Source organism: Pseudochaenichthys georgianus, unplaced genomic scaffold, assembly GCF_902827115.2.
Source record: "Pseudochaenichthys georgianus unplaced genomic scaffold, fPseGeo1.2 scaffold_1688_arrow_ctg1, whole genome shotgun sequence".
In the NCBI taxonomy this organism is placed as follows: domain Eukaryota; kingdom Metazoa; phylum Chordata; class Actinopteri; order Perciformes; family Channichthyidae; genus Pseudochaenichthys; species Pseudochaenichthys georgianus.
The window spans coordinates 1-19431 of record NW_027262486.1 but is presented as its reverse complement, the minus strand read 5'-3'; the positions used below and the strand labels follow the sequence as shown (position 1 = coordinate 19431).

The following is a 19431-nucleotide window of genomic DNA, read 5'->3' as shown; positions in this document are numbered from 1 at the left end:
CCCCCAAGTGTTCTCAGAAAGAATGTTCCAGTTTCCTAAGAGAAGACTCGCTCAGCCTCCTACAGACAGCTGATGAGGAACGCAGGGTCTGAGCGACTGCTTCTCGCTGCCAGGTCGGACCCTCAGCCGCTCTGTGCCTCCTCTCCTCTGGGGTTCATCACAGCAACATGGGAATGTTCCAGAAAGCCATAAAGTAATACACTGGCACATATTTACATACAGATAAGAACATAAACAAGTGTACTGACTCTTTGAAATGACAGGTAACTCATCACATGGCTGCCAGGGGGGGGGGGGGGGGGTCAGTGCATTTTCACTGGGAATGCTTGACGGAAATGAGTGGGCAGCAGCAGAGTTCTGGACCCTCAGGTCTCACTTCGTTAGTGTTTCCACCAGAACCTCAAGGAAGCGTGGAGGCCGTACACTAGTGTGTGAGAGGATGTGAGTGTGTGTGTGTGATAAACAGCCTCACCCATTTATCTTCAAGGAATGCTCTAACAGATCAAATTTGGACTCTTTCTCTCTCACACACACCATCGACACGTGCACACACACACACACACACACACACACACACACACACACACACACACACACACACACACACACACACACACACACACACACACACACACACACACACACACACACACACACACACACACACACACACACACACACACACACACACACACACACACACACACACACACACACACACACACACACACACACACACACACACACACACACACACAGAGATGAAGCATCATGTTACTAAACAAGTAGAAGATGGCCTGGAATCAGAATCTGGGACAATAGAATGATGATAATATGTGGCTGCTTTTTCCCTTATGTAGGTTACACCTTTATGGACTCAAACATTATTTGTTGGGGGAGGAGAGGTCGCTGGTGGGGATGGTGGGAGGACTGGTGATGGGGGGGGTCCGGACTCTAGAACTGTTCAGCCAGCAGCTCGCACAGACGCTTGGAGACGGAGTCCTTACTGCAGCGCAGAGTCAGACGGTACATCTGCACACAGAGAAAAGGGTTTAACAGACATGTTTCAATGCAGCCCAAACACAGGAACGGGTCTGAACACTGGATGGTGACGCCCTCTCTGAAGCCCAGAGGTGCTTTAGTGCTCAACCAAGCATGGTGTCTGCTAAGCAAAAACCAAATCTATAGAAACTAATGTAAACTAAAGATAATGTACATTTAAAAAGTATATATTAAACAGGGAAGGACACTGCTCGGTGGTACTAACAGATTGGCTGGTATTCTTGGGTAGAGATCCAACATTTTGAAAACAATACAATAGCAATCAGGAAAATGACAAACGGAGACCGGCCTCATGGTCCTGGTCTAACGGGGTTGTGAAGAGCCACTTCATGGTCCTGGTCTAACGGGGTTGTGAAGAGCCACCTCATGGTCCTGGTCTAACGGGGTTGTGAAGAGCCACCTCATGGTCCTGGTCTAACGGGGTTGTGAAGAGCCACTTCATGGTCCTGGTCTAACGGGGTTGTGAAGAGCCACCTCATGGTCCTGGTCTAACGGGGTTGTGAAGAGCCACTTCATGGTCCTGGTCTAACGGGGTTGTGAAGAGCCACTTCATGGTCCTGGTTTAACGGGGTTGTGAAGAGCCACTTCATGGTCCTGGTCTAACGGGGTTGTGAAGAGCCACTTCATGGTCCTGGTTTAACGGGGTTGTGAAGAGCCACCTCATGGTCCTGGTCTAACGGGGTTGTGAAGAGCCACTTCATGGTCCTGGTCTAACGGGGTTGTGAAGAGCCACTTCATGGTCCTGGTTTAACGGGGTTGTGAAGAGGCACTTCATGGTCCTGGTTTAACGGGTTGTGAAGAGGCACTTCATGGTCCTGGTCTAACGGGGTTGTGAAGAGCCACCTCATGGTCCTGGTCTAACGGGGTTGTGAAGAGCCACTTCATGGTCCTGGTCTAACGGGGTTGTGAAGAGCCACTTCATGGTCCTGGTTTAACGGGGTTGTGAAGAGGCACTTCATGGTCCTGGTTTAACGGGTTGTGAAGAGGCACTTCATGGTCCTGGTCTAACGGGGTTGTGAAGAGCCACTTCATGGTCCTGGTTTAACGGGTTGTGAAGAGGCACTCATGGTCCTGGTTTAACGGGTTGTGAAGAGCCACTTCATGGTCCTGGTCTAACAGGGTTGTGAAGAGCCACCTCATGGTCCTGGTCTAACAGGGTTGTGAAGAGCCACTTCATGGTCCTGGTTTAACGGGTTGTGAAGAGCCACTTCATGGTCCTGGTTTAACGGGTTGTGAAGAGCCACTTCATGGTCCTGGTCTAACAGGGTTGTGAAGAGCCACTCATGGTCCTGGTCTAACGGGGTTGTGAAGAGCCACTTCATGGTCCTGGTCTAACAGGGTTGTGAAGAGCCACTTCATGGTCCTGGTTTAACGGGTTGTGAAGAGCCACTTCATGGTCCTGGTCTAACAGGGTTGTGAAGAGCCACTCATGGTCCTGGTCTAACGGGGTTGTGAAGAGCCACTTCATGGTCCTGGTCTAACAGGGTTGTGAAGAGCCACTTCATGGTCCTGGTTTAACGGGTTGTGAAGAGCCACTTCATGGTCCTGGTCTAACAGGGTTGTGAAGAGCCACTCATGGTCCACGTTGGCAGCATGTGGAAGGCGAGTATGTATGAAAGTAGCACTGAACCAGCTCAGTGTTTCCGGTCATGTCTAATGAACTGTAAGTAAGGGGATTGGACATTGACCTCGCATTAGAGAGGAGATAAAGCAGAATCATATATTTGAGTCAGGGCTGGCGAAGCGATAACAACGCAACTTCATTTTAATGCCACTCGTTTCTTTGAGGAAATGGTGGAGAGTCCCGGTTGGATGGGAAGCATAGATGCTTGAAGAGCACTGGATTCAGCAGATTCATCAAAGTTGCTCAGTGAGGACTCAGTGCTGGCCAAAGAGAGTGAGCCCCCCCCCCCCTCTGATATCCGCTCTCTACTCGGTCAGATGATGGGGGGGAAATAACTCCGTGTTCAGCTTTTAGCGTGTTTTACAACATTAGAGACTGAGGATATAAATAAGGGCGATAAAAGGGTTCGTACCGTACCGATGAATGTTTTAATAAATTAACCTAAATGTGTCTTAGTTTTGTTGAAGTAATAAGGAATATACAATAGGTATAAAGCAATCATATTTGTCCAATGTTGATAAGACTATTTAAACTTAAAAAATATCCCTTAGTTAACTCTCACGTGTGAGTGAGTTAACTAAGGACATAATGCTATTAAATACCTTTATCTACGGACAACCCAAATGTATTTATATAGCCCCATATCACAAATGACACTTGTCTTCGGGGACTTTACAGACTGTACAGAATAAGACCCCCTCTCTCCTTAGACCCTCTGTCCCTAGACCCTCTGTCCTTAGACCCTCTGTCCTTAGACCCTCGCAGAAACAAGGAAAACTCCCAAAGAGAGCCCACCGTAAACGAGGGGAATAAAAGGTGGAAACCTCAAGGAGAGCCACAGAGGAGGGTCCCTCCTCAAGGAGAGCCACAGAGGAGGGTCCCTCCTCAAGGAGAGCCACAGAAGAGGGTCCCTCCTCAAGGAGAGCCACAGAAGAGGGTCCCTCCTCAAGGAGAACCACAGAGGAGGGTCCCTCCTCAAGGAGAGCCACAGAGGAGGGTCCCTCCTCAAGGAGAGCCACAGAAGAGGGTCCCTCCTCAAGGAGAGCCACAGAAGAGGGTCCCTCCTCAAGGAGAACCACAGAGGAGGGTCCCTCCTCAAGGAGAGCCACAGAGGAGGGTCCCTCCTCAAGGAGAGCCACAGAAGAGGGTCCCTCCTCAAGGAGAGCCACAGAAGAGGGTCCCTCCTCAAGGAGAACCACAGAGGAGGGTCCCTCCTCGAGGAGAGCCACCTCGAGGAGGGACCCTCTCCCAGGACGGACAGTACAGTACATGTCGTGTGTTAATACGTAACTAATACAGTGACATCATAGACCTTGGGTCTCGTCATGCTGCTTCCCTGATGGCTTCCACAGGATTGTAGCTGACATCCTCGTGGATTCATCTTCTCATTACAGACACATGCATTTCCTAACATTCGGTCTATATGCTGTCAAATGTATTATCTCTTGGATTTACACACGGCATCTATTGCAGTCTGTCCGTCCTGGGAGAGGATCCCTCCTCTGCTGCTCTCCCTGAGGTTTCTCCCATGTTCCCTTCAACTGTGGGTTTTCTCTGGAAGTGTTTCCTTGTACGATGTGAGGGTCTAAGGACAGAGGGTCTGAGGACAGAGGGTCTAAGGACAGAGGGTCTAAGGACAGAGGGTCTGAGGACAGAGGGTCTAAGGACAGAGGCTTTAAGGACAGAGGGTCTAAGGACAGAGGGTCTGAGGACAGAGGGTCTGAGGACAGAGGGTCTAAGGACAGAGGCTCTAAGGACAGAGGCTCTAAGGACAGAGGCTCTAAGGACAGAGGGTCTAAGGACAGAGGGTCTAAGGACAGAGGGTCTGAGGACAGAGGGTCTAAGGACAGAGGGTCTGAGGAGAGAGGGTCTGAGGACAGAGGGTCTAAGGACAGAGGCTCTAAGAACAGAGGCTCTAAGGACAGAGGGTCTGAGGACAGAGGGTCTAAGGACAGAGGCTCTAAGAACAGAGGCTCTAAGGACAGAGGGTCTGAGGACAGAGGGTCTAAGGACAGAGGGTCTAAGGACAGAGGGTCTGAGGACAGAGGGTCTAAGGACAGAGGCTCTAAGAACAGAGGGTCTGAGGACAGAGGGTCTAAGGACAGAGGGTCTGAGGACAGAGGGTCTAAGGACAGAGGGTCTAAGGACAGAGGCTCTAAGAACAGAGGGTCTGAGGACAGAGGGTCTAAGGACAGAGGGTCTGAGGACAGAGGGTCTAAGGACAGAGGCTCTAAGGACAGAGGGTCTGAGGACAGAGGGTCTAAGGACAGAGGGTCTGAGGACAGAGGGTCTGAGGACAGAGGCTCTGAGGACAGAGGGTCTGAGGACAGAGGGTCTAAGGACAGAGGGTCTAAGGACAGAGGCTCTGAGGACAGAGGGTCTGAGGACAGAGGGTCTGAGGACAGAGGGTCTGAGGACAGAGGCTCTAAGGACAGAGGCTCTAAGGACAGAGGGTCTGAGGACAGAGGGTCTGAGGACAGAGGGTCTGAGGACAGAGGGTGTCGTATTGTCAGACTGATATTCTGAACAGTCTGTGCCGTTGTATTTTCTGTAAAGTGTCTCTACTGTAGGCTAGTTTTATTATACAGTTGCAAGAGAAAGTATGTGAACCCTTTGGATCCTCCACACATAGCGTTGTGTGTTCTTCCAAACAACTCAGCTCTGGTTTAATCTGTCCACAGAATATGTTGCCAGTCGTGCTGTGGAACATCCAGGTGCTCTTTGGCAAACTTCAAACGTGCAGCCATGTTGTTTCTGGACAGCAGTGGCTTCCTCCGTGGTGTCTTCCATGAACTCCACTCTTGTTCAGTGTTTTACGTATCGTAGATTCGTCAACAGAGATGTTAGCATGTGCCAGAGATTTCTTTAAGTCTCTCGCTCAGTGGTTCCCAAACGGTGTGCCGCGGCACACTGGTGTGCCGTGAGGCAAGTCCGGGTGTGCCGTGGGATTTTGTGACAACTATACGTTATTATTGCAATATCCAACTACACACAAATAATTATTTAATTTACTATATCAGTACTTTGTAGGTTTATATGTACGTAATCTGCGCGACTTGCGCGTCCACATCTCCACGTGCAGTGCTGCATAAACATGGCTGAGTCAGCGATAACTCTCGAGGGGCGGAGGTCTGCCCATTACTTTGAGTTCGTCCGAAGAATAGACAGGAATGTGACGGTGAGGTGCAAACTGTGTCCAGGCCAGAAGCTGTTATCCACTGCTGTAAACACCACGTCACACCTCAACAAGCACCTGCAAAGAACACATGCTAAGGTGGAGCTACCGCACACGCTATTTGTTGTTTGTTTATATCACGTAGTCTGTTCTTCTTCTCTGTCTTCCGGTTGTTGCCTGTTTTGAATGACAAATACACACTACCGCCGCCTGCTGGTAAGGAAAGTTATTGCCACTCACGCATGCGCAGTTCGTACGTGCTCGGCGAGTAAAGTAACAAGTTACTTTATGTAGATAGTAACAAAGTAGTGTAATATATTACTTTTTTTTAAAACTAATATGTAATATATTTTAAAAAATTAGTAACGACCCCATCTCTGGAGTTGGCGTTCTCTACTCTGGTTTACATGAAGAACAACAGGAGGTCATGGCTCTCTGTTGAACAGGACTTGCGAGTGGCCCTCTCCTCAGTGCCACCAAGGATTACAAACATCTGCGCCCCGACAGGCACATGTATCTCACTAATTTGTAAGTCGGCAAAATATTTACAATAGCACATGTTTCAATGCTGATTGCTGAAATGCTACATTTATAATTTGTAGTTCAGGACCACGGAATGCAGCTTCCCTGCATCGACAGTTCTCTGCTGAGTTTCTGCTGAATTTCCTTTGCCTCATGTTTAATGTGTGACCTGTCTGGTTTAAATGAGTGTGTTGCTGCTTTGATGAAGCCTAATTTGATAACGTTTCAAATTAATTTCTGAAATATTTCGTTAATAAATATTTCATGAGTAATATAGTTGTCTTTGTCACATTTTATTTGGCATTAGTAAATAATTATGCACATGTACAGATATTTTACATGATATGAGTGATAACACGTGTTATAAGGGCTATTTTGCACAATAGGTGTGCCTTGAGATGTTTACTTGTCCTTTGGTGCCTTGGGCACAAACAGTTTGGGAACCACTGCTCTAGCTGACTCTCTAGGACTCTTCTTCACCTCATTGAGCATTCTGTGCTGTGCTCTTGCAGTCCTCTTTACAGGACGGCCACTCCTAGGGAGAGCAGCAACAGTGCTGACCTTTCTCCATGTATAGACAACGTGTCTTACCGTGGACTGATGAGCATCAAGGCTTTCAGAGACACTTCTGGAACCCTTTCCAGCTTTATGCAAGTCAGCAGTTCTTAATGGTAGGTCTTCTGAGAGCTCTTCTGAGAGAGGCATGGTTCACATCTGGCAACGCTTCTTAAGAATAGCACATTCTAAACTGGTGTGTATTTCTTATAGGGCAGGGCAGCTTTAACAAACACCTCCAATCTCGTCTCATTGACTGGACTCCAGGTTGGCTGACTCCTGACTCCAAGTAGCTCTGAAGAAGTCTTTAGCCTCGGGGTTCACATACTGTAAGGAAATATTTGTATGTATTCATGTTAGTAAACTATGAAGAAGCTTAAAAGGGGGAAATGATTTGTGTAGAAAACTGAGCTGGTTTTGGGCCTGTGAACATGTGGTTTTTTGAGGACAAAGGAAGAAGGGGGGAAGGTGAGGAGTTAACATGCAGTCAATTCAGATCTAGGAGATAATGAAGCTGAGCTACTGGGATTGGGGAACTTAAGATGTGAGGTGTTCATGATAATTTGGGCAGCCAATCACGGAGGTCTGGAAGGGAGGCGCAGATAACTCCTCCTCTTGTAAGCGAGGTATTTAGACAGGAAGCACGCTGTGTGCTCTCTCTCTTTCCTCTGGCTGGCTGGCTCACGTGAGTATCAGGTAAATGTGGGATCCCACAGATCTGTATTTATTTTGTACTGTATTTGATTGTATTGCATTGTCTTATTACCATTAAAGTAGATTATTGTTATCGGTTAATTGTATGCTCTGGATTTCTTCCTGTAATATAACCAGCTTGTTTAGGGACGCGCGGAGATTTGAAAAAGCGGACTAGTTGTCCACTCATATCTCCATCAAATGGTGCCCCGACGTGTCTGAATAAACAGAGCTGTGGAAGGATTCAGAAGACCGGAATGGGTCGGGAACAAACACTTTTAGACACCTCAGACAAATAAGCAGGGCCCTGCCACTACAAATAAGGTAACAAAACTGTAGGATTGTCTGTAGGCGTTTCACAGTGTTTTTGAAGTTTAAATGGAATATACAATGCATATTTTACTATGTTATGAAAGTTATATAAAACACGTGAACGTTGATCGCAAGGTAGACAGAGAGTCCTGCGTGACGAGATATAAGGCGGTTTGGCGTGGATCTCAGGTAGTTTATTCCTGAGTGGCGTGGAAACGGTGCAGTTCGTGGGTTGGGAGGTGAAATTCCTACACGACGAAGCCTGGAAGCTCGATATTTCAGATCGAGTCGCCGTTTAAAACTGAGGTTCAATAGCAGACTGAGGCCATAAGCTAAAGTGCCAGCGGTCTGCTATTTGTTCAATTCAGGGGAGAGAACGCAGACGTCACCGTAATTGTGACGGGACCGGCTCTCGTTTCCCTTGTCTGTAAAAATTAATTTGTAAGGCTGACGTGTGATAAAGGGCTCGCATCATTCGTGGTCTTGCTTGTCTGTTGAAATAAACATCACATTGTCAAGCTGGACAAACTGTACGGGGAATAAATCTGTGTGATTTTTACCTAAAATACTTGTGTGAGCACAGACAATGCACTCAGAAGAGTGAAGCTCATTTGTGCTCTGCTGCTGCCATCTAGTGGCTGAAAGGGGGGGAAGCACGTTAACGACGACAATAGACAAGTGAACACATATTAATTAAGTCAGATAAATAAAAGCGAAGTCAATATGGGAACAGATTAAGAGATTGTTTTAAGTGGAATCAAACAGGGAGCGAAAGAAAAGGCTTGTATATTTAAATAAATAAGCTGTCTGTAGGTTGTCATTGTTGATTAGTAAAGACCTTGTTTTATGTTGGTAAATGTAATGGTACAAGAGCAAGCTATTCATCACAATTGTATTTTTAGGTTATGAATAAAACAAAAAGTAGTAGCCTAAGTGATAAGCAGAAGGGTTTTTGGACGCTTCTCAGTATATGACAGGGGTGCTTATGCCCGCTTCGGTTTTCAATGTCCGCCATCACGTTAAAACAGAGGATTGGTGGCATTTTCAGTTCATTGCTTGCTTCCACACGCCTTCCCCCTCCTTGTCTCTTTCACGACTATAGTTAATGCATTAGAACGATTGTTAACTTGCCGTGTTTCTAGAAATCGAACTCACTGTTCCGGAACGGCCTTTCAAAATAAAAGCCAAAGGCCGCTGTTCGCCAGAGAGGCCTTCACAATAAAACAGCAATTAGCTTAACAATATATTTAACTTATATTACGTCCTTAAATATTGATTTTAATTCATTACAGATCTAACCTGCTTGTAACACAACTTAGATAAACAATTTCAAAAGAATAGAATAAGCAAGTGGTTAAAGGGGGTTTCCTGTCTGGCTCATTTGATTTAGAACTGAAGTAAGGAAGAATAGTGTTTTATGAGAACTGTCATTCCTTATGGTTTCTAAAGATAAAAAGAGATTTTACAATGTGGTTTTACTACTTTTAATGGAGTAAAGAATCTTGGTAGACTACTGCCATTGATTTGTTTTAACATTCACATGTTTCAGCATTCCTGACCATATAGCCACTCAGCCGTTTTATTTTGTAACCCGTTGGGAGAGAGATTTAAATTGAGTTTTTCTCAGTAGAATGGCTGTGATTGCAGCAGCATTGGATAGTTCTGCACCACCTTTTGGGTTCTCTGAATCAGTGTGTTGGTGAAGAGTTGCTCACTGCGAACAGAAGAAGTGTGCAAAGAATGAATCTCTGAGGAGATATTGACATTATGCTTGTGCCTCGTTGTCAAGGCAACAGTGGTGTGAAGAGGTACTGCGGTTTTGGGGGATTTCTGCCGTACGGAGGACAATGTGTGTCGGCCAAGTGATTCCTTCCCTCATCTCAAAGCCAGGGAGAGTTTCCTTGGAGCCCACTGACCAGGGCCGATCCTAGCTTTTTTGGGGACCCTGCCACTGACTACAGCTGCATCACTGACTGTGCTCATTATGACAAGATCTTGAGACATGCTTGTCTCAGATTGTTCTGGAGGAATGATGCAATGATTTTACAGCATAATTGTGCAAGAGTTTCCCGGTTGGTGGTGTAGTAACCTTAATGCTTAGTGTTTAGATAAGAGGCTGCTTGTTTATAGGATGGTCTGGAATGCTGAAAAGGTTAAAGTTTAATATTCTTGGTTAGCAAACAAGACATCTGATTATTATGTCACACATAATAGTCTTGTTATATTAACTAGCTATGGGTAAAACGTGTGGTTGTTATATTATTGTTATCATGAACAAAACATAAATAAGGACATAGTATCTGCTTGAAGGTGAATGGATTTCATATCCTAGAGGGGATTAGTTATTGTGAATACTCCACAAGGTATCTACTAATGTATTGTAAAGAACTTGAATTGACTTGATCAATAAGTGAAGATAAGAAGATGTATTGACCATAAATTAGTCAATTGGTAAATAAAAAATAGCGGAAAAGAGGAGAACTATTAAAGTGAAGTGGAAAATCTAAAACACACTGATAGGAAGGGGGGGGCATGAAGGAAGTATGCACTGGACTTTTTATTCGTGTGTGAATTTGGTAGTGTTTTAATTTGTTACAGTAGGGAGTAATTGTTGCATGTTCGAACACCCAGAGTTCCACGCACTGTTAAAGAAGGTAACATTGTTCTTTAAGTGCACCAGAATTGAAGATAAATTGATAGAATGAGTTATGGAATACATAGCAGATCTTTACAGATCCTAGTAATGTTTTGACACAAGATAGTGATGTACACATGTTTCTGAAATAGATCTATTAGTCATTTTAATACTAATTAGGTGTAAATGAATTGCAGTAGTAGTAGTAGTACTCTAAGGAAGTGACATTTTTTTGGCTAGACACTTTTCAGGGAATGTGGGAAACAGCAAGGTGGGGTTGGAGATATCTTGAACATTATAGTTGTAATTGTGAATTAATAAATGATGGCGCTCCATATATACAGATTTTTATAGACGGAGGATGCTGGCCTGTGCTGGAACATCAAAGTCTCTGCAGAGCACGACACATGGCCAAAAAGACTGAGACCAACTGACCTTTGACCCTGACCGACAGGGTAACTTGGGAAGGCACTCTCAATGACTGACTCTGAGGTGTACCTGACCAAAACCTGACTTTACAACCTGACAGTGTGAGTGAGTGTATGTCTGCATCTGATCAGTGCAACTGCATGATTTAAACCGATGACTAATTAAGCATGTTTTGGACTAACACATTATTATTGTGTGATAATAATGTGTGAAATGAGAGGTTTCCTAACATTGCACAAAAGGGGAAACCGTATCTAATCTGCTTGATGATGTTTCACTCCCACAGGAGGTGGCCGTTTGCAGAATGTGAAACTCAAACTAAAACATGAAGATTCTGTTTCTTTTAGGACTGAAAGATGGAGAGAAACACTTACTGGAGTGTTTACTGGGGAAATGATGGATGTACCTTTGGGAAAAATGTTTGGTATTGTCTTATAATCCATTATGACCTGAAGGTTTTCTTCCCATACAGGATTTTGTTTACACATGAGATAATGTGTAAAAAAGGGGGAGTGTAAACAATGTACATTTTTCATTTAGGGACTGAAAGGAACCGGCTGCTCCAACTCCATTGTTCAATCTGACCATTGATTGACAGTTTTAGAATTGACCTGCTCCATATTTGGGGATAACACACTGTTTGATGAATGTTGACATGTCTCTAATATTGATTGAGTTATAGCAGGTAACACAGATAAAGAATCAGTGGCCAAGGGGCTACCAGAGAGATGTAAGTCCAGAATGGAATACTGAAGAAGCTGACCTGTGAGTAATGTTTCAACAGACAACATCATGTAACTAGCCTGGTAAAGAAGTAAAAGCCATAGACTTTATTGTTTAGGTCATTATGGGGATATACATTTCATCTACATTTATAATAGAAAGACATTTGATGACAGTTTGTTGGAATTCTGTATTCATTTTTTCAGTAGGATAATATCTAAGCACTGACGGGTAGAAGCAGTGTCACCAGGAAGCCATTCACTTTGTTAGTATTGTGATTTTGGTTGTTTTTGAATCCATAACATAAGTGTGTTTCTTTACCAGAAACATTAGCAGTTCAAATCATATTTAGATTTTTAATGAGATCTCAAGGATTTTATTTTAAAATAAACACAGATGCTTGTCAGAAATTCGGAGCTATTGAAATATGTTATTTAGTTTACCTAAAGATGTTGGGGTTCTTATTTAGTTGGCACAGTCCAAATATTAAGATTCTGAAGCTGCACAATTAATTTAGAAAACCTGTTCATAGACGTCTGTTGTTTTAAGACACCCCACCAACAGGCTCCAAGTGGCCACGCACTGGTGGGTCAAACAGCCGAGGGCCCCAGAGCCCGGAGCGTAGGCTTGAGGGATTTGTATCAGATTTCTCCACACAGGTTGTTGACGCCAAAAGGGGGACCCGAGACGCAGGAGGCTGACTGTCAGCAGAACAAAGTGGATCAACCCCAGGCTCTCCGGCCCCGACCGAGTGACCCAGAGGACATCCCATGCCGTCCGCCTACAAGGAAAGGGGGACAACTGGTACCACGGGAGCCAGTGTGCGGCGGGGAAAACACCTGCGAGGACCCTAGACGACATCAGGACGGATCTGGCTCTCGTCATGGAGGTCGACTCGGATGCTGTCATCAGCGGACTGGAGGAGAAGGACCTCGAGGACATCCATCCAGCAGTCGTCCCAGGAGGCATCATCATCGGACCGGAGAAGGAAGATCGGGAGGACATCTATTCAGCAGCGACTCGGAAGCCGCCATCAGCAAGCCGGAGGAGAAGGAAGACATCTCTCTAGCAGGCAGCCCAGAAGCCGCCGTCAGCGGATCAGAGGGGACAAAGACACGGCAAGCCAGGACGACACAGGGGACTCCACTCTCCGCGGAAACAGAAATGTGTGTTAAGTGCAACAAGACGGTGTATGGAGCCAGCCAGGCCTGCCAAGCTATGGGCAGCCTCTACCATGACAGCTGCTTCACCTGCAGCGCCTGTAGTCGAAGGCTGAGAGGGAAGGCGTTCTACTATGACGCAGGAAGGGTTTTCTGTGAAGAGGACTTTCTGTACTCTGGGTTCCAGCAGTCTGCAGACAAGTGCAACGCATGTGGACATCTGATCATGGACATGATCCTGCAGGCCCTGGGGAAGTCGTACCGCCCCGGTTGCTTCCGCTGCGTCATCTGCAACGAGAGCCTGGACGGAGTGCCCTTCACTGTGGACACTGAGAATAAAATCTACTGTCTGAAAGACTACCACAGGGTCCTGGCGCCTAAATGTGCTGCGTGTAACCAGCCCATCCTGCCCTCAGAGATGGTCTGATGAAACCATTCGATTTGTATCCGTAGAGGACAAGTATGGAGACTCAGCAGACAAGGATGCAGTTTTTTGACATTTTTTTTGGTCTCCCTCTCATTCTGCCATGAGAAATTGCTATGAAGGGCTGTTTCCAAATGTTTAAAGGGCTCTAAATATAATGTTGAGAGATGAACACAGTGGAGAGGAGCGACAATAGTTATATTTCAAGTGCCTTGTGTAAGTTGCACTCTTTTTTAAGAGTGCAAAAGGGGGAATTGTAAGGAAATATTTGTATGTATTCATGTTAGTAAACTATGAAGAAGCTTAAAAGGGGGAAATGATTTGTGTAGAAAACTGAGCTGGTTTTGGGCCTGTGAACATGTGGTTTTTTGAGGACAAAGGAAGAAGGGGGGAAGGTGAGGAGTTAACATGCAGTCAATTCAGATCTAGGAGATAATGAAGCTGAGCTACTGGGATTGGGGAACTTAAGATGTGAGGTGTTCATGATAATTTGGGCAGCCAATCACGGAGGTCTGGAAGGGAGGCGCAGATAACTCCTCCTCTTGTAAGCGAGGTATTTAGACAGGAAGCACGCTGTGTGCTCTCTCTCTTTCCTCTGGCTGGCTGGCTCACGTGAGTATCAGGTAAATGTGGGATCCCACAGATCTGTATTTATTTTGTACTGTATTTGATTGTATTGCATTGTCTTATTACCATTAAAGTAGATTATTGTTATCGGTTAATTGTATGCTCTGGATTTCTTCCTGTAATATAACCTGCTTGTTTAGGGACGCGCGGAGATTTGAAAAAGCGGACTAGTTGTCCACTCATATCTCCATCAATACTTGTTCCACCCTGCACTGTGAATGTTTACATGGTGTGTTCAATAACAACATGAAAACATATCATTGTTTGTGTGGTATTAGTTTAAGCAGACTGTGTGTGTCTGTTGTTGTGACTTAGCTGAAGATCAGAACACATTTTATGACCAACTTATGCAGAAATCCAGGTCGTTCCAAAGGATTCACGTACTTTTTCTTGCAACTGTAACACAGCACTTTGGCTCCACCAAAAATCGTTTATAAATGTGCTATATAAATAAAACTTGATTTGACAAGCCAGATGCTTAAATGATGTGAATGTATATAATAAATATGGATCCACGAGGATTTAAAAAATCTTTCAGTTGTTGCCAAAAACCCATTAGCTGCAAACGAGGCTCTGTGTGCGTGCGTCGCCTGGACTACAGGAAAGCAGGAGCAAGGCGCTGTACTGTACCTGAGCCTGGCTGTTGGGCTCCAGTCTCAGCAGGCAGCCCACCTGCTGGCCCTTGGTCTGGATCACTCCAGCACACACATAATTCTCAGGGTTGGGATCCACGTCCTCCAGCAGGGCCGATCCCAGTCCCAGCAGCTACCATATGAATGAGCAGGAAAGAGGGGCCCCATCAGAGGTCTGAACAACACAGATCCACCATGAGATGGCTGGCGCTGTGAAGAACACGTACCTTCGCCTTGAGAACTTCTGTGTCCATGCCGTGGTTAGCCTGAATATCTTCTGTGCTTCTTGTTGTGGTCTGAGAAAGTTCACACGGGACATTATGAAATCCCTAACTGGCATCACACACAGACACACAAAACACATGCGCACAACAAACACATACACAAAAACACACTTACTGGCTGAGCTGTTTCCAGCGCTGGAAGAAGTCGTGTGAAGTCATCTCGGTGGGCTGGAAGAACTTGTTGATGGTGACAGGCAGCTTTAGGGTCAGGTTGGCCTCAGAGCGCGATCCACAAAACACACACATCATCACACACACACACCACACACACACACACACACACACCACACACACACACAACCACACCCACCCACACACACACACACACACACACACACACACACACACACACACACACACCACACACAACACCACACACACACACACCACACCCACACACACACACACACACACACCAACACACACACACACACACACACACACACCACACAACACACACACACACACACACACACACCCCACACACACAACCACACACACACACCACACACACACACACACACAGTCTAAAAGTGTAAGTATACATATGTAGGCAGGAGGATAGCTAAAGTTGAGTTCAAAAGTGTACATACATTTGTAAAGAACATGTATGTCCTCTACAGCTCCAGTGATTGGAGCACATTGTTCTTTGTCACAAAATAAATAAATCATGAAGTTTGTTTCTTTTTTTAATTTATTATGAGTCTTCTGAAAATGTGATCATATCTGCTGGGTGAAAAATATACATACAGCAAGATGAATTATACATTTTGGTGATGTCAAAAGTTGTGTCAATCAACGTTGCTTTGTTACGTGGCCTCTTAACCTCTGGGGAGTGATTATAGTCACTATAGCTGGTACCCATTGAAATAGGGCTCACCTGACACACATGAGACTACAATGGGAAAGTCAGAGGAGCTCAGCGCAGATCTGAAAAAGATCATTCATTTGAACAAGTCAGGAAAGTCACTTGTCGCCATATCAAAGCAGCTAACTAAGCAAGCAACCGTTTGTAGGTATAAAGTACAGGGCACAGTTGCGACACTGCCCTGATCAGGAATAAAACGCAAGCTATCACCTGATACCGAGAGAAAATAGGTCAGGATGGTCAAGAGTCAACGGGGGAACCAGGTCTGCAATGAATTAGGAGCCGCTGGCACGCAGGTGTCAGTGTCCACCGTCCAACTTGTTTTACAGCGCCATGGGCTGAGAGGCTGCCGTGCAGGAAGGAAGGAAGCCCTCGCTCCACAAGCGGCACATTAAAGCTCCACTGAAGTCTGCTGCTGATCACATGGACAAAGAGAAGGCTTCTGGAGTAAAGTTCTGTGGTCAGATCAAACACAAGGTGAGACCTTTAACCCCAAAACACCATGCCTACCTTAAAGGTGGGGTAGGTACGTTTGAGAAACCGGCTCGAGATCGCTAGAATTTGAAAATACACAACCGGAGAAAATCTGCCACTTCCTCACAGAGCCCCTCCTCCAACACACACGAACGCGCACATGACCAATGAGGGCACAAGATAAGTTTGTGCCCCGATGGAAGGCTGACAGGCAGGTAGGTCATCCAGGCTAAACGGATTGGTTGTACTTTTTACAGTATCACGGCTTCTACAGATGATTTTTTATGGATTTTTTGTCAAAGCACTGAAGATATTCATTGCTATCGGATGTTAAGAGCATTCCATGGAATATAACAACAAGTGTATCTCGAGCCGGTTTCTCAAACTTACCTACCCCACCTTTAAAGGTGACCTATCATGCTATATTTGAACAATATATTGTAGGGCCATACCTATTCTATATAAAGTATATAAATATAGTTTTTATACTGCAGGAGAGGGGAGCGTGCTCTGAGATCAGCTGCTGGGCTCTCAGAGGAGGGGAAGGAAAAGAGATCTCCGTCCTCCGTGTTTTATTCTTATATTATTATAGAGTCCTTATTCATTTGTTTTAAAGCTCAATGAATAACAAAGAAGACCTTCGACCGTCACTTTTCTAATTTTGTCCGGAAGATTTAAACTTTAACGGACATGTTGACCGGCAGAAAGAAATCGAACTGAAACTCGCCGCACGGTCCCCTCGTTCCTTGGAAGAGGCGGAGAGGAGGGTGTTTGTCATCTGCTGGTGGACTACCGGAGAGAATTACAGCGCTTGCCTCGACGGGGAGGGAGAGAAAGAGCCACAGCGGAGAATAAACAGAAGGGCAACCATGGCAACCATGCAAGGGAAGTCTTCTTCGCTGCTTTTGTGGCAGACTACAGCACCACTTACAGGCCTGGCATATGTACTACAGCGTCTCCAGCGCTTTCAAGCGGCAATGGCCGGCGGTGGCCCAACCTCTCATTCCCCTGATAGGTGGAGAGTTGGCCATATAGGCGGAGCTCCACTTCTGTGACGTAGAAAATAATTCAAATCTGGATCAGTCTGTCTCAGATCCATTGCAGCCCCTTTTTTAGAGATGTGGGTACGGAGGAAAATAGAGGGTTGTGTTTTCTGACACTTGCTGAGTTCCCTGACACACCGGGGACACATTCATGTATAAAAGACGTACAAAGGTGCATTTTGCATGATAGGTCCCCTTTAAAGCATGGTTGTGGTACCATTATGCGCTGAGCCTGTTGTGCTGCCAATGGAACTGGTGCTTTACAGAAAGTAAATGGAATAATGAAGGAGGAGGGTCTTGGGCACAGTTTGGTGTCCAAAAGGAAAATGACCACAGACACACAAATAAAGCGGTAAAGAAATGGCTAAATCAGGCTAGAATTAAGGTTTGAGAATGGCTTCCCAAAGTCCTGACTTTAACCCCACCGAGAGCATGTGGACAGTGCTGAAGAAACAAGTCCGTGTCAGAAAGCCAACAGATGTAGCTGATATGCACCGATTCTGTCAAGAGGAGTGGTCAAAGCGTAACCAGAAGCTTTCCAGAAGCTTGTGGATGGACACCAAAAGCGCCTAATTGAGGTGAAAATGGCCAAGGGACATGTTACCAAATATTAGCAATGCTGTATGTATATATTTGATCACTTTTTCAGAAGACTCATAATAAATTCATAAAAGAAAATGCATGATGTTTGTTTTGTGACAAAGAAGTATGTGCTCCGATCACTCAATCACAGAAAAATAAGAGCTGTAGAAATGATTGAAAACTCAAGACTGCCATGAAATACATTACACTTTTGAACACAACTGTATGTTTGGGTAAGAGATGAGACACTATCCAACACTGGGAAATGTATATTATTATGTTCTATTTTATCTGGACCCTGAGTCTGTAATAACTTTTCATTCATTCATTATTCAGATCATTAAATAGAACTGAGAAATGGAAACATTAATACAAAGTCAACATGCTTTTGAACATTACACATTCACACAGCAACACCACGCGGTTCGGTCCTTTTGTCTTCAGCTCCATGTGCACAGGCTGGATTCTCTTGTCTATCGCGCACACATGGTTCCCCCATGCTCCAGTGACACCTACAGATCAGTTACAGCTTGTTTTTGGCACACTAATTGGGTCTAACTTTCCTCTCCTCCAGGGTTCTTGTAGTTTCAATGTAGACCCACGAGAAGTAAATAAATACTCGTGTAATTTGAAATCATACTGGCACGAGTTTGAATGAAAATAAGTCAAGAATGACTTATTACATGAATTTAGTGACATGTTTGATCAACACAAGTTGTATTTACAAACCCCATTCCAATGAAGTTGGGACGTTGTGTAAAACCTCAATAAAAGCTCTAGTCTCGTCACTGGGCACTAACACCCCCCCACACACAATTTTATTTTTGGAAATGCTGAGGAAATGTTTTAGGCTATACATCTGCATGGGCTCCATTATCCAACACGACAGGCACCACACATTAGGCGAAATGTCCTCTGATGGTGGTAAAAAGAGAACTTTTTACGTGTTAGATTGCTTTATTGACTATTCACCAGTTTCCTTGCGTGAAATTGTCTTCGCAAATCTATTCTTGGATTGAAGCCAAATCCGTGTTTTGTAAGGACACAGAGACCCTTTATTTGACCACCAAGATCTCCTCCGGTGACCTGGAGTCCAAAGGACATTTGAGCCGACCTGAGTGCATGATGCTTCGAGCCCTGGCCCCGCAGCCGGGAGGCGGAACCATGGCTCAGTCAAACTGACCACTGCAACACCGTGTGCTTTGTTTAGGTATGTGACAGTTAACAGGGATGTTGAAACTCAAGCATATCCAAATCATGTCTACTGATACACAGCCTATTTGAGAATCCAGAGAGTAAGGGAAACGGCTGTGATTTAAAGGTCAATTCATCAAAGTCATTCTCATTCCATCTGTCGTGTACCTGGTTGCCGGAGCTCACCTGAACTTGATTGAGCAGCGGAGCGTCAGAGAAGTCTGTCAGACACTCTATGTTGAGGACCTGTTGGATCTGGGCCCCGCCTCGACCTCGACCAGTGGTTCTACTGGCTTGGTCTGAACGTTGAGTGTGGCTGGTTGTCAAGGCTCAAAGACATCACATACGGACTTCCACACACCTTAAAAGGTCGACACCACTCACACGTTCTCAGGACTGTGGATTACTCTAGA

At 45.3% G+C, this 19431-nt stretch overlaps 1 pseudogene; it reads right to left on the bottom strand.

Moving 5' to 3' along the window:
- Positions 1-680: 680 nt before the first annotated feature.
- Positions 681-19334, bottom strand: LOC117441457 (AP-2 complex subunit alpha-1-like; annotated as a pseudogene).
- Positions 19335-19431: the final 97 nt, after the last annotated feature.